The 13503-nt window shown below is 49.2% G+C and overlaps 1 protein-coding gene across 2 annotated transcripts in view; it reads right to left on the reverse strand.

Moving 5' to 3' along the window:
• Positions 1-13503, reverse strand: part of Arntl (aryl hydrocarbon receptor nuclear translocator like) — a 105905-nt gene that overhangs the window by 50467 nt on the left and 41935 nt on the right. The gene's annotated exons all lie outside the window — the stretch shown is intronic.

Genomic DNA, 13503 nt, shown 5'->3' on the forward strand with positions numbered 1-13503 from the left:
GGGTGAGTGAGGCCTGGGAGCTTGCTGACTACTCAAGCCAGCCAACCAGTGAGCTCCAGGCTGATAGAGAGATCCTGTCTCAAAAATTAAGGTGAAAAGCAATCAAGGAAGATATCTAATACCAGTGTCTGGACTACACACACACACACACACACACACACACACACACACACACACACACACACCAGGAACAAAAGAGTATACAAGGGCTCAAAACTTCTCCAAAGCAGCCCTGCTGAAAGGTCTGCCACAGAGCATTGATTCTATGGGACTTTGATGCTGAGACAAATAGGCTAATTTCTGTTCTGCTGGGATTCTTGGATATTTAAGGTACCCCATTCCAGAGTGTGGGGGTCCAGGGACAGTAGAATCTCTACTTCTCCAGATATATGCACCCACAAACCATGTTTTATATAACAGCCATGGGTTAACTGTACACACTGGGGCTGGAGAGATGGCTCAGTGATTAAAAGCACTGGTTGTTCTTCCAGAGGACCTGGGTTCAATTCCCAGCACCCACATGGCAGCTCAAAACTGCTTTTTACTCAACCTTCAGGGGATCAACACCCTCACACAGACATATATGCAGGCAAAACATCAATGCACATAAAATAAAAATAAATAAATCATTTTAAAAAAAAAACAGTACACATTGAAGGAAACGCTACTCTATAAAGCCACTTGGATTCTGAGTCCCCTCCCCTGGGACTTGCCTCCTCCCAGGAAGTACTATTTATCAGCCTTGTGGCTGCCCTGCCTAGACTCTGAAGTTCTGGTTCCCCGCTTTCACTTGAGGGGTCTCTGGCTTCCCACTCCGAGGGACACTATCCTCTGCCTGGGTATTCATACACTCAGCTCACTCCCTGAGCATCTGGAATTAGGACTGTGCCCCAAAGCCTTTTCTGCCAACCTGGACCCCAGAGTTGGTCTGTGTTCCCTGGAGAATAACAATGTCATGAAGCTAAAAAAGGAGTTCCTTGCCTTGTTCTTCACAACCCAGAGCCTGGCATGAGAAGACGCCCGTGTGGGCTCTGTCAGCTACATCCCTCCATCCCTGCCACCTCCTCCCTGGGAAGAAGTGAAGCCAGCCCCAGCCTCACCATGCCTCTGTGTTCAAAACAGGCACAGGCAAGGAGCCCCAAGGTACCATGGGAGATAGATGAGTCACATCCGAGGCCTGCTGACTGAAGACCTGTCACCTGGCCCCTTCTTTTTTTCTAGTGCTTTCTGTCTGTTGGTTTGTGTGTTTAGGCACTGCCGAGTGAGGGAAGAGAGCCTGGTCTAAAGACTCTTCACCGAAAAAACTTACTGCCTGAGGTTGAAGAAAATTCTGGAAAACATCTGCATCTTGTTCTAAGGAAACAAAAGAATGCACTGCTGTTATTTGGTGGCGAAGGAGAGGTGCTTGCAGGAGGGAGAGCAGGTGGACAAGCCCGAGGCCTTCTGCACATCTGGCTGGGGCTGCTTACAGGCAGGCGGGCAAGGATGGGTCTAGCGAGGGCTGAGACTTAGACAAGAGAAGCTCTGTGAGGACCACAAGGGAGGGACAGCAGAAGCGTCCCTCCTGGCAGCCTTCCCCTTTCCAGCACACCCAAAGTGTGTATGGGTGTTCTAGGGACGGGCTGAGAAGGTGTTTGTGGAGGGCTGGCGAGCAGGTCTCCTGGGACAGTGGGACACAAACGTGCATCCAGGGCTGGCCTAGTAAGTGGTCTTTGGAACTCCTCAGCAAGTGAGAGAAGGGAAGAGTGGTGGATCCTTCCGAACTGGACCACTGTAAGAAGGGAAGGGCACAGGGTCAGAAGATGCTGAGTGACAGGATGGTGGGCAGTATGGGCCTCCTGCATCAAATCTCACCTCCGTCACTTGAGGGCTGAGCGTCCTGGGCAAGGCAGGTGGTCACCATGGATGTGGTTTCCTCCTCTATGAGGACTCCCCCTCTGTTGCTGGCTGGGCTTAACATAAGAAGAGCACTGGGCCCATCTGGCCACCTACTTCAGCAGAAGAGCTGGGGCTGGGTAATCAGGAGCTCAGAGGCTGGGGCACTTGCCAGAGGAGCAGACCCGCACTGGGGACTTGAGGAAGCAGCTCAGAGTTGGTGAGGATGGAAAGACAGGGGGACATGGGGCTCTTCAAGTGGAAGAGATCAGGGACAGTGATGTCAAGAAACCAGGTAGGGATGGGTGAGGACAAGTGTGGGAAGGCTGGAGAGAGACCTGGAGCGGAGTGTCAGCTCTTCACAGCAGTATTCTAAACATGGGGCACTCACAGAAATACAAGCAGATTTTTCACACTCCAGTCCCTGAGTTTGCCTGAAACAGTGACAGGAGCCCCTGAGGGCAAGCTGGGACCAGGAAAATCAGGAAGCTCATCAGTGGGTGATGGTTAACGGGACTCTGCGGTTGCTCAGGGAGAGGGGCTGGAGACAGCAAAAGCAAAGGTTCCCTGGAGAAGAGGGGCCAACAGGAAGGACGGTGAATCCAGGGGAGTAAGTGCTGCTGTGTGGTGGGCTGGACCCCCCCAGTGTCATAGCAACACCATGCTCAGGAAGTACAGAGTACCTCACATCCCATCAGCACCCCGCAAACCTTCCAGCAACCCACTCTATGCACTTCTGAGCACCCACGAGAAACGGGTTACTTCTGTTGTGGACAGGTTTGCTAGAGGAAGCAAAGTGTCCCCATACATACTGCATGTGGCCACCAAACTTCACTTTGGGGTGACTCTGGAACAGTGAAGACACTGTTAGCATGCTGGACCAGGATCAGTCATTCAACACTCAACAAACATTTGCTGACAGCACCGAGAGCTGGGAACTGTCCTTCCCAGCAGTGCTGGTCTGGGGCGGGGACACCACCCCTTGTCCTCATTTGGTACACATGCTGGCAAGGACAGCAGGCAAAGGAAGTGAGCAATTAAATTGTATTGGATGCTGGGCTGTGATAAATGTGCTGGGGGTGGGGCTGGCATAAGGGGAGGAGGGCAAGACACCCTGGGGAGACAAGGCAGACAGGAGGTGGCAAGTGGGTGGTCAGGGTGTAGTAGACAGAGGACAGCAGCCCAGGGGACGCAAGTGACAGCGCAGCATCAGTGTGAGAGCAGACAGCCAGGCTCGACTCTGAGAAGCACGTGGCTCCACTTAGGTTTGGGTGCAGGGGTTGTTTTTGTTTTGACAGGGTCTCGTTCATTCTATACCTTAGTCTGACTGGGAACTTACTGTATAGTTCAAGCTGGCTTGAACTTGTGAGAATCCTCCTGCCTCAGTCTCCCAGATGCTGGGATTAAAGCTGCCACCGGGTCCAGCAGCTCCACTGATTGCTGCAGTGAGTGAGAAAGGACCGTTTTCACTTTGTTGGTTTGTTTTTGTTTTGGTGTGTATGTGTCGAGGCGGGAGTTATAACAGGAAGATGTAACAGGGCGGTGAGTTTGAAGGAGAGGCAGTGATGTGGGCGTGAGGAAAGGCTGGTCCTATGTGCATTTCCACACTGGTGCTAATGACAGCCTGTGGGTGGGCAGAGGATCAGAGGCTGGGCACATGGTGGGGTGGTGAAGTCAGTTTTGCAAGTATTCTGGAGAAACGAGGAATATCATTTCCTGACTGCCTAGACATGGCATGGGGCCACACCCAGTCTTCCACCTGTACAGAAGCCTCCGGCCAAGGGGATGCTGGGGATAACATCCGCCCTGGACTCCATTTGCCAGGAACACACTTATATGAAGCCTGGAGGAAGAGAAAACGTTGTTCTCCACCGTGCAGGATTGGAACACCTGGATGTCTGAGTCCTACCAAGAGCACACGGTGCTATATGGAAGTGACAGACAAGACACCTGCCTCCCCACCGCTGCTCCCGTCAGGAAGAGCAAGCCAGCACCTAGGGCATGGCCAGCCCTGACATCTCAGTCTGGCCTCAGATTATTTGGGAAGCTACTGTTCACCAACATCACAGAAAAAGACAGCACTGTGTCAGTGAGGTGAAGCAGCCTGCTGTGATCACACAGCCGGGAAGGGACAACCGGGAGCTGGAGTCCAGACATGCCCAACCACACAGCCAGGACCACACAGGCTTTGCTGCTTCAGTGACTCAGCAAAGATGAGCTGAGCGAGAACTCTGTCCCAAGTGGTAGAAGTGGGCAGGACAGGCTCACCCCCCCACACACACACCCACACCGCCAGGCTGCCAAACCCAGGAATTACCCAGGGCTTTGGGGAAGGAGCAGACTTGTCCAAGGGAGCTGTTAACAAAAGGTTAACTAGATTACCTTTCCACCCCCACACACGGAACTTTCCAATGTGCCCTTGGCCTCATGCCTGCCCTGGGAGCACAATGTGAGTGTGACCACTTAATCTAACCAAGACTCTCTCGGTCTCCTCGGTCCCAGATCCAACAGGTAGGGCTGAAGGAACCCTGACCCTACAAGTTCTTCCCAACTGAAACAGATTTCCTTTGAGAGAAATTGGGGGGCGGGAGGGGTGGGGAGCCTCTTGCAATTTCAGTTTCATTTTTCTGAGTGTTGGTTATGGCAGGAAACTATTCTGGGTCTGAGGCTGCACCTGAGTTGTAGCTCAGAGTATTTTCTGAGAAACTGCTGGGTGCAGGGTCGCAATGTTGGCTTTTATTCTGTGCCCTGGAGGAAGCTTCATCTCCTCCTTCTGCTCCCTAGGGGGCAGCCAGGATTGAAACCCAAGCCAGACAGACCCTGGTGAAGGAGTGCTCTTGGCTATGAATATGACAGGAAAAAAGGAGAACAGACCCTGAATCTCCCACGAAGCTACAAAAAAGCAAAGACTTTGATGGGAAAATAAGTAGAGGACAGGAACAGGAAATTACAGAGGCTAAAAACGCAAAGAACAGGAAAATACCTTCAACCTCTTCAGGCCAAATGAGTGAGATGTCACTTTCTCTGCTTTTATTAGTGAAGGCTACCTCTTAAAGATAGAGCTGGTATCAAGTGAAGATAATATCAAAAAGCAGGTCAAGGGCTGGAGGGATGGCTCGGCAGTTAAGAGCACTGGCTGCTCTTGCAGTGGATCTGGGTTCAGTTCCCAGCACCCACGTAGCAGCTATCTGTCTATAACTGCAATCCCAGAGGATCCACAACCCTCTTCTACCCTCCATGGGCAGGCATTACATATGCATAGTACACATTAAATAAAAATAAATATTTTTCAAAAAGCAAGTCAATATACCCTAAGTCAGAATGTAAACTGGTGTGGACTTTGGGGAAGAAATTTGACACTATGTGTATGTCCAAGCTTTAAAAGGGGTTATCCCAAACTAGATGTGGTGACACATGCTTTTAATTCCAGCACTGAAAAGCACAGGCACGTGGATCTCTGAGTTTGAGGTCAGCATGATTTACATAGTGAGCTCCAGGACAGCCAGGACTACATAGAGGACTCTTGCCTCAAAAACAACAAGAATGGGGTGGAGTGGGGGTGTCACCTGTTTGCCCAAGTAACTTCTTTTCTTTTCAGACAAGATCTCACTATGTAGCTCTGGCTTCCTCAGGACCAGGCTGGCCTCAAAACTCACAGAGATCAGACTGCCTCTGCTGCCCAAGTGCTGGATTAAAGGTGTGTGTTACCCACCATGCCTAGCCCAGTCCTAGTAATTTCCTGTGTAAATTAGCTGTTCCATCTAAAGATATCACATGGCACATGTTCACTTAGTAGACACATGTCCATGGATGTACAGGGATTTTCGTACAGCCTTAAAATCAACAACATCTAAATAGTCACAAAGAGAGGTTAGTTAAACTTTGGGTTATGTGGTTGGAGAGATGGCTCAGCAATTAAGTGTGCTTGCTGTTCTTCCAGAGGACCTGAGTTTGGGTCCCAACATTCATGCCAGGCAGTTTACAACTCCGATGCCCTCTTCTGGCCTCTGTGGGTACTACACACACATACACAAATTTTTTAAAAGAAATTATGGGTATTTAAGATGAGATTATTATAACAACTATTCAAATTATTCTTAAGACTATAACAACTTGGGAAATACTCCTTATTCTCAAAACTATAACAACTTGGGAAATACTCCTGTAAATGTTGTCTTAAAAGGACTCGAGATTACATATACAATATTCCTAACCTTACTATATAGCTACATATAAAAGATGAGATGACAGCAGAATACAGATCCAAATGGTAAGACAAGTCCATTGTTTTATTATGAAGACTTGATTTTCCATATTTTCATGTGAGCGATGGACATGAATTACTTATATAGAAACATTTAATAATATCTTACCAGGGGTTGTCTTTGGGGCTGAGATAATGAGTACTGATTCCATCTTTGGGTTTACCGTCCACTTTGAACCTTTCTCTAATACTCAGATGTTATCTCCAGACTAAGAAGAACAGTGAGTATTACTATCACATGCCGGGATTAGCTGCAACCCTGTTGCTATGTAGGGTTTCTAAATGACTTGCAAGATAGAACAACAAAGGACAGAAAATCCTCAAGACCAGCTCCAACAGAGAGAGGCCTTGTGGAAAGTCACTGGAAAAAGTGCTGGGAAGCTCAGGCTTCCTGACGACATCCTCTTTGTGGCCAGGGCTGTCATCTTCACAGAGACTGCGGGGTCTGCGGGCACAAGGGTCAGCTGTGACCATAGGCCTGGCCTCAGGACCCACTGTCCCATGTTCAGGCCGGCACAGAGCTGAGTCTGCTGGAATGCAGGCAGAACAAGAGGAAAACAGTCTAAAGAAACCTAAGAAAGGAGAGCAGGCAGGCCTTCCTTTCTGGAGGGAATCCCTTCACATGGATGTCATAACATGCATGTGAAAACAGACATGACAAAGATGACCAGAGACAAGGGTGGGCTGTTTCAGGCTGAGATTTGTGGTTCTAAAGTGTCAGAGGACATCAGAATGTAGTCTCCAACAAACAATGGGCACAGCCAGGTATTCTGAATTCTGCATACCCTTAGTAAAAGGACATTTCCAACAGAGATGAAAACATTTCTTTTTATTTCAAGTCTGACCTATGGCTACCTCAGCTAATTCATAAAATATGGATACATGCACACACCTGCACACATATGTTAACTCCTTTCCTACTTTCAAAGAAGCAATACAAAATTTGGAGTGTGTGTGTGTGTGTGTGTTTATTATCTATTGAGGCAGGGTCTCACTATGTAGCCAAGGCTGACCTTGAACTTGTGACTGCCTGTCTTAGCCTTTCAAATACTGGGATTAACTACACCCAACATCTGCACAAATATTTTCCACATGTCTTTTACTCTCTTAAAACAAAAATCTATCACTAACATAACCTGTAGAAATGTATTTACAGTCAATACTATGCCCTGTCTGTAATACAAGGGAAAATGAATTACAGTTGGTTAACTTTATAAGTTAATATATAAACACATCTACACACAAGGCATTATTAATGTACAACGTAATGAGGTGCTGGAACGTTTCATAAAACACTGCTACTCATACACTTGGCAGTGGAGGTCTTAGAAAATTCAGTGCAAATTTAAAATGTGCAAAAATGATTCCCTTCTGTGGACCATGAAGTATGATTCCAGGCTCAGGCGACCACAGACAGGAATGCCCACCGCACATTCAGCAGCCCTGTGGACGGACAATCCCACTTTCCGGAAGGATTATCCTTCCCACAGAAGCCCTGTCTGCTCACAGCACCTAACCAAACGACCCACACATTTCCAAGATGCCCATTCAGAACTTCATACTTCAACCCATTTATCCAAGCCAAACAGAAAAAAATCAACAGTTGACAGGACTAGAGGAGGAGGAAGAGGAAGAGCTGGTGGAGGAAGAAGGAAGTCACCGAGCTAATATTTACACTCCTAACCACTCATTTACACTCATAGACATTGTGTGGTACCCAGTCATTTTCCACTGTACCCAGTCAACTCTCTGCTGCAGGCTGACAGCCTTTCCACCCCACCATTTCAGGTAGAGGCACAGCATTTCAGGAAGTACTCCCCTGCCCTGAGACCCACTGTAGGGACAGCAAGGCAGACCTCACCCAGCCCTTCAGCATGCTGCCCCTCCAGGTCTTGGGTCCTAAGGCCGGTGTCTAGAAATCTGACTGGAACACACAGAAAGCAGCTCACCAAGAGAAAGATGGCTGGATCCTGTTCTCTCAGCCTCTGATTCAGAGCCCAGGGAACGAAGCTCCCGGTGAAGTTACAGATCATCTTTATCTACCCTCCAGCAGAGCCTGGAGTGAGTGGACGACCTACAGCAGGAAACCTATATTCAGCACCTGCATCCCAAGTTACAGAATTCACAGCTTGATGGCCATCAAATCCACCTGCCTGGACATGGCTGGGCTGCTCCGTGGAACAGAACACTCTTCCACGGCACCTCTCTCTGCTGTCTGCTGTCAGACACTAAAGCTATGAGTGAGCACTTTAACAAGAGGCCCGCTGTACATCCGACATAGCTCATATCTGTCACCTTGATCTAATCCCATCCCTTCAGGAGTCTTGTGAGACCCGGCTGAGCCACCATGACCCCATTTGCTGCTGACAGAGCAGAGGCCTCTGCCCTTGCTGTCCATTCTATCAAAACAAACTCTGAAGAGGTTTCACAGAAAAGGGTTCAACTCAGACTCCTCTCAAATGACTTCTTGCAAAATAAGTTTAAGCAAGGCCAACCCAAGCCTAATCACGGACCTATTTTTAGCACTGCAGCCCGAAGGTTGTGGGTTACTGGAGTACCAGCGCTCAGGGCACAGGTTCCAGAGTGACTGCCTGGGCCCAGCTCCACTCTGCCACTTACTTATGTGGCCCTGGAGAAGCTCCAATCTTGTGCACCTTTGGTTCTTCACCAGTAAAATGCGGCTCCTGACAGTGTGCACTGAGAATCTGAGGAAGACGCTCAGAACCTTGCCCACACAAGGCAAGCACACACTCAGCTACCGCCCCCTAGTAGTAATAGATTGACCGCAGGTTATCTGAAGAACGGCTGAAGGTCTGCACCCATACCCAGGCATACACATATACACATATTAAAAATAAAATGCATCTCTTTTTTAAGTTTCAAAGGGATCAGAGAGATGGCTCAACAGTTAAAGGTATATACTACTGTTTTACAGAGAACCCAAGTTTGTTTCCCAAAATCCACATTGGATGACTCAGTTGCCTACCTGCACCTCGAGCTCCTGAGGCTCCAGAACCCTCTTCTGTCCTCTGCTGGCATCTGCACTCACATGCACATACCCACAAAGAGATATACATATATGCACATCATTTAAAATAAATCTTAAAAGAATAGCAGGAGCATGAATCCAGGAGCCATGATTTCCCACTTCTGAAGCAGAGCCGTGCTGTGCTTACAGATCTTTGTTCTGTGCGGCTACAGGGGGCAAAAGTAGGTCACTGAGGAAACACTGGCAAGAACCAGATTGGAGGTCAGAAGAAAGAAGCAACTTCAACATGCCAGAGGTGTCCAGAAGAGGAAGCAGGATGTCTGGTGGTTAAGTGCCTGAGGCCAGGAGATGGCTCATCGCGTGCCACATAGGCAGGCCTGCCTGGACTAGTCCTGGGCCAGAGAAAGTGACCTAGGATGACCCTTGCACTGGAGCACCTACTGCTTTGATAAACTGCATACTACGGACAGCCAAGGGTGTGGCTGGCAGGCTTAAGGAGAGAAGGCTGGACTCTGGACTGGCAGTGGCAAACACAGCCCTCAGAGTTCTTCCTTTCTGCTACCAGCTGGTGCTAATGGAGGTGGTACCAGCACCAGCCATGACTCAAAGAACCAAGCGCATTTCTTAAATACCCACTGGGGTGCTGGGGCAGCAACCAGGTGATGACTGGGCTAGGACATCGTTCTGTCGATGTCTTCCTACTTTGGGGGTTTAAATTCAGCATCAGTTACCACTGCCAGACTGACAGTGGAGGGGCTCCAGTACAAAACAGCGGGTCAGCTCACCTCACATGCTATGATGAGCCCAAGAAGCCAGGGGGCTGGCTCAGCTTAGGGCATCCGCAAAGGATTCAGGGTCCTTCACGTCTGGCTTTCCACCATGCTTCACACATAGCCACAGACACACACCCTGACCAGGATCTTACCAGTGGGGATCTTCTGGGCCCATATGCACAGTGCAAAAGTCACTGAAACAGAGAAAAGGCCAGCAGCAAGAGCGCGCGCGGGAGAGGAGAGCAGGGGGGTAGGAGGGTGGGCGAGAAGAGAGTCCTACTCCAACACAGGGCACCCAGGGAGCATTATTGCCTTTATAAACTATAAAACTAAAAATAAATTTAGAACTAGGAACTATTTGCCAACAAATGTTATTTGTATTGAAACAATACAATTCAAGAAAAAAATCTATTTCCTGAACTATAGCTCACGGGCCATTTTCCAAGTCTTTCCTGTGTACTTGTTTCTGGTCATTCACACAGTCTCAACTCTGAGAACCTGGAAGTGGCTGTGAGTATCAGACAGAAAGAGAAAAAGAAGGCATGGAGACGACTGTGGCAACACCTGGGCACTCTGTCTGCAATCTGGCAACACCTGGGCACTCCGTCTGCAATCTGGCAACACCTGGTGACAGTAGGCAAACCTCTGGCTAGGCTGGCGACAATCCCACTGAGAATGTACTCAGTAATCCAAAGCTAGGCTGCGAGATCTGCCCACAGCTGATCTGCCCACAGCTGCCCTCCCAACCCCTGGCAGGGGCAGTTCAAGCCCCAGCACGTCTCTGTCCTTTACTCCATTTGACTGTAACCAAATCCCACAGTTTTGGTTACAAGCCCCACCACGCACCAAGAGCCAATCCTCCCCTCATGGGTCCTTTCTCCCTGATGACTGCTGTGGGCCTAATTTAGGCCCTTACCTCCTCCTGTGTGGCCTACTCACCTCTAAGCCACAGGCCTCCAGCACTGTCCATCAGTGACTCCAACAGTCACCTTCCATGGAAAGACTTCCTGAGGTCCTCTGCTGCTCTCGGCCTCAGGGCCCACTCTGGCCCAGGCTAAGAAAGGGACACAGGTTTCACTTCACACACCAGCCCAGTCCACTGGGATTGGTAACCAGAACCAATTATCTATCCTTCTGCCTGGGGTGGGGTGGCAGGCCTGAGAACACAGCCCTCATGCTACCCACAAGCTGTCTAACAAAAGGGCATTCCAGTAGACCCAGGGGTGCCTGCCCCTGGCCTGGGCACTACCCCTTTGTTCTCGTCCACTTGCCTAAAAATCCCCTCGGCAATCCCTCAGGCACCTCTAAAGTCTCCACTGTGCCCACCCACTTGCCGTATCAAGCCTGTCTCCTCTCCATGCTCAGCAAATGGGCAGCACCTGTTCCCACGAGAAAACTTTACAGTGTCCATAAAGCTTCTCTGGGGGAGGGGGTGTCAAGGAGCAACTGACTTCACCTTTGCCAGAATTCCCACTCTTGTCCTCTCTGGCACGTTGACTAATCATCTGTGTGCATCTGTAATTGACTCGACTTAACTCCTTGTGACTATTCAACTCTCTTAGGTCTGTGTGTTCTAAGACTGTGACCCTAGGACATGCAAAACTCAAATGTTTAATCACCAGTCCTGAGTGTCACATAGTAGGGCACTGCTGGGAGCTTAGAAGGCTTGGAGCCCCCAGGTACCCCTTCTGCCAAGACTTACTCTGAGGCTCTGAGCAGCATCCCACTTCAGTATGGTGTGGCTGAACCTCAGGGTCTCTGAAGATCCTCCCAGCTCTAAACACCACAAGACCACAGACAGACATGGGCTCTCACCAGGGCTGGGCTCAAGAGACAACACAACACTAGTGGCTCCTCTGAGTGGCACAGATCTGGCACTGCAGTGAGCCAAATTCCTGAAATGGGTAGTTAGAATATCGGGATATGTGTGTGTGTGTGTGTGTATGTGTGTGTGTGTGTGTGTGTGTGTGCGCGCGCGCGCGCACGCGCGCAGCTAAGTATAACGGACAATGAAGAATGATTTTATCTCCCTCTGAGAATGTATAAGTACACTACTCTATATTTATACCTTCTATCTCCTAATTTAGAGCAGAACTTTTTCTGATCAGCCCTCACTTGCCAATACTTTCCGCTCGCCATCTAAATGAAGAGCCGGAGTCATGTAAGTTCACAGACTGAATGGTCGGCTGATTTACAAAGCCCTCCGAGTGTGGCTGCAGGCTGATGCTGGCAACCCCATAATTAGATTCAGCATGCTTTGCAGTGATGTATTTTTTTTTTTACTGTTTTTTTTTAAATAACTCAGTCTTCCTTCTGGGATGAAGGGAAAGATGGAATTTGTTAAAAATAAATTGAGATTTAGTGGCTTTTCAGCCTTCTGCTGCTTGTTGCTCTAAATATTCTATAAATAAGAGAAGTCCTGCCCTATAGTGCACTGTAAACACCCACAGACACTCAGAGCCAAATTCTTCCAATTATGACCCTGTGCCTGTTGCCAAGCTACTGCAAGGACCTACTTGAAAGGCAGCCATCTAGGCCATTTCCTGATTAAGCTGCCCTGTAGCGAGGAATCCAGGCCTGCTGCTCTGGCCTCACAGTCAGTCCCAAATAACCGTTCCGTGTTCCTGAATTAAGCCTTTTCCTTGTGGTAGAATTACAATTCTAAGGTTACTGCAAGACTCACTAATCACCCAACCATCCGTCAGCCTGGACTGGGTGTCTGTGTAAGATGGAGGGCTGTCACACGGAGACTTTTAAAATCAGGCAGTCGAAGTGCAGTCCCAGAGGCGTTTCTAATTGTGTTCAACAAATCAAGGTCAAACAAAAGTAGGTCAGCTGTCAACCTGACAGGTGAGTCAGATACTGCCGGCCCTGCTGCAGAGCTGCTTCCTGGACAGCAGGGGGCACCACTGCCCAGTGCAGAGGCGTAAATGGTCCTCCAACAAGTCCTAGAGGGTAGCATAGGTGGCATGTGGTCCTGGGCTTACTGATCTGCGATTCAAACAGCAATACCTCCCGGCACTCACCAGGCCTGCACAGCCCTTAAGGGGCAGCACTTTGAGATGCAGTCTGCTGAGCGCCATGTGTCACTGTGATTACTTCCAGCTCCTTAGAAACAAGGATGCTCCAAGCAGTGTAAAGCAAAATGAGCTCAGGCTAGAATAGAAGCAATCTGCCTCCCAACATGAGGCTCTCTGCTCTCTGTGGGCTCACCTGGGTGTGGACTCAAAGGGCATCGCTTGAGGCCAATGAGAAGCCCTGGGACCCAGTTCCTACCCCAGAAGCATCCTCTCTGAATGGCAGCTCCTGAGTGAACTGACATCTCCCAGAAGAGAACAGAGATGTGCATGTGGACATGCCCCCGAAACTCATAGTTGAGACCTATATGGTTAGAGGGACAGGCTTTTTAAAGCAGCCATGCAGGGATGCTGGGAAGCAGGGATCACAAAGCACGGAACTGCCTCAGAGAAGCCTCCAATCTCCAGTAGTCCTTCCCATTGCTACCTTGTGGTACAGGGATCTACTCTTCATTGACTGATAACATCTACATACTAGTCTTTGCTCTGCTTAGAGCCTGAGCACTAGCTCAGAGGCGCTCTCTC

This window comes from Peromyscus leucopus, chromosome 1, assembly GCF_004664715.2.
Source record: "Peromyscus leucopus breed LL Stock chromosome 1, UCI_PerLeu_2.1, whole genome shotgun sequence".
Classification (NCBI taxonomy): domain Eukaryota; kingdom Metazoa; phylum Chordata; class Mammalia; order Rodentia; family Cricetidae; genus Peromyscus; species Peromyscus leucopus.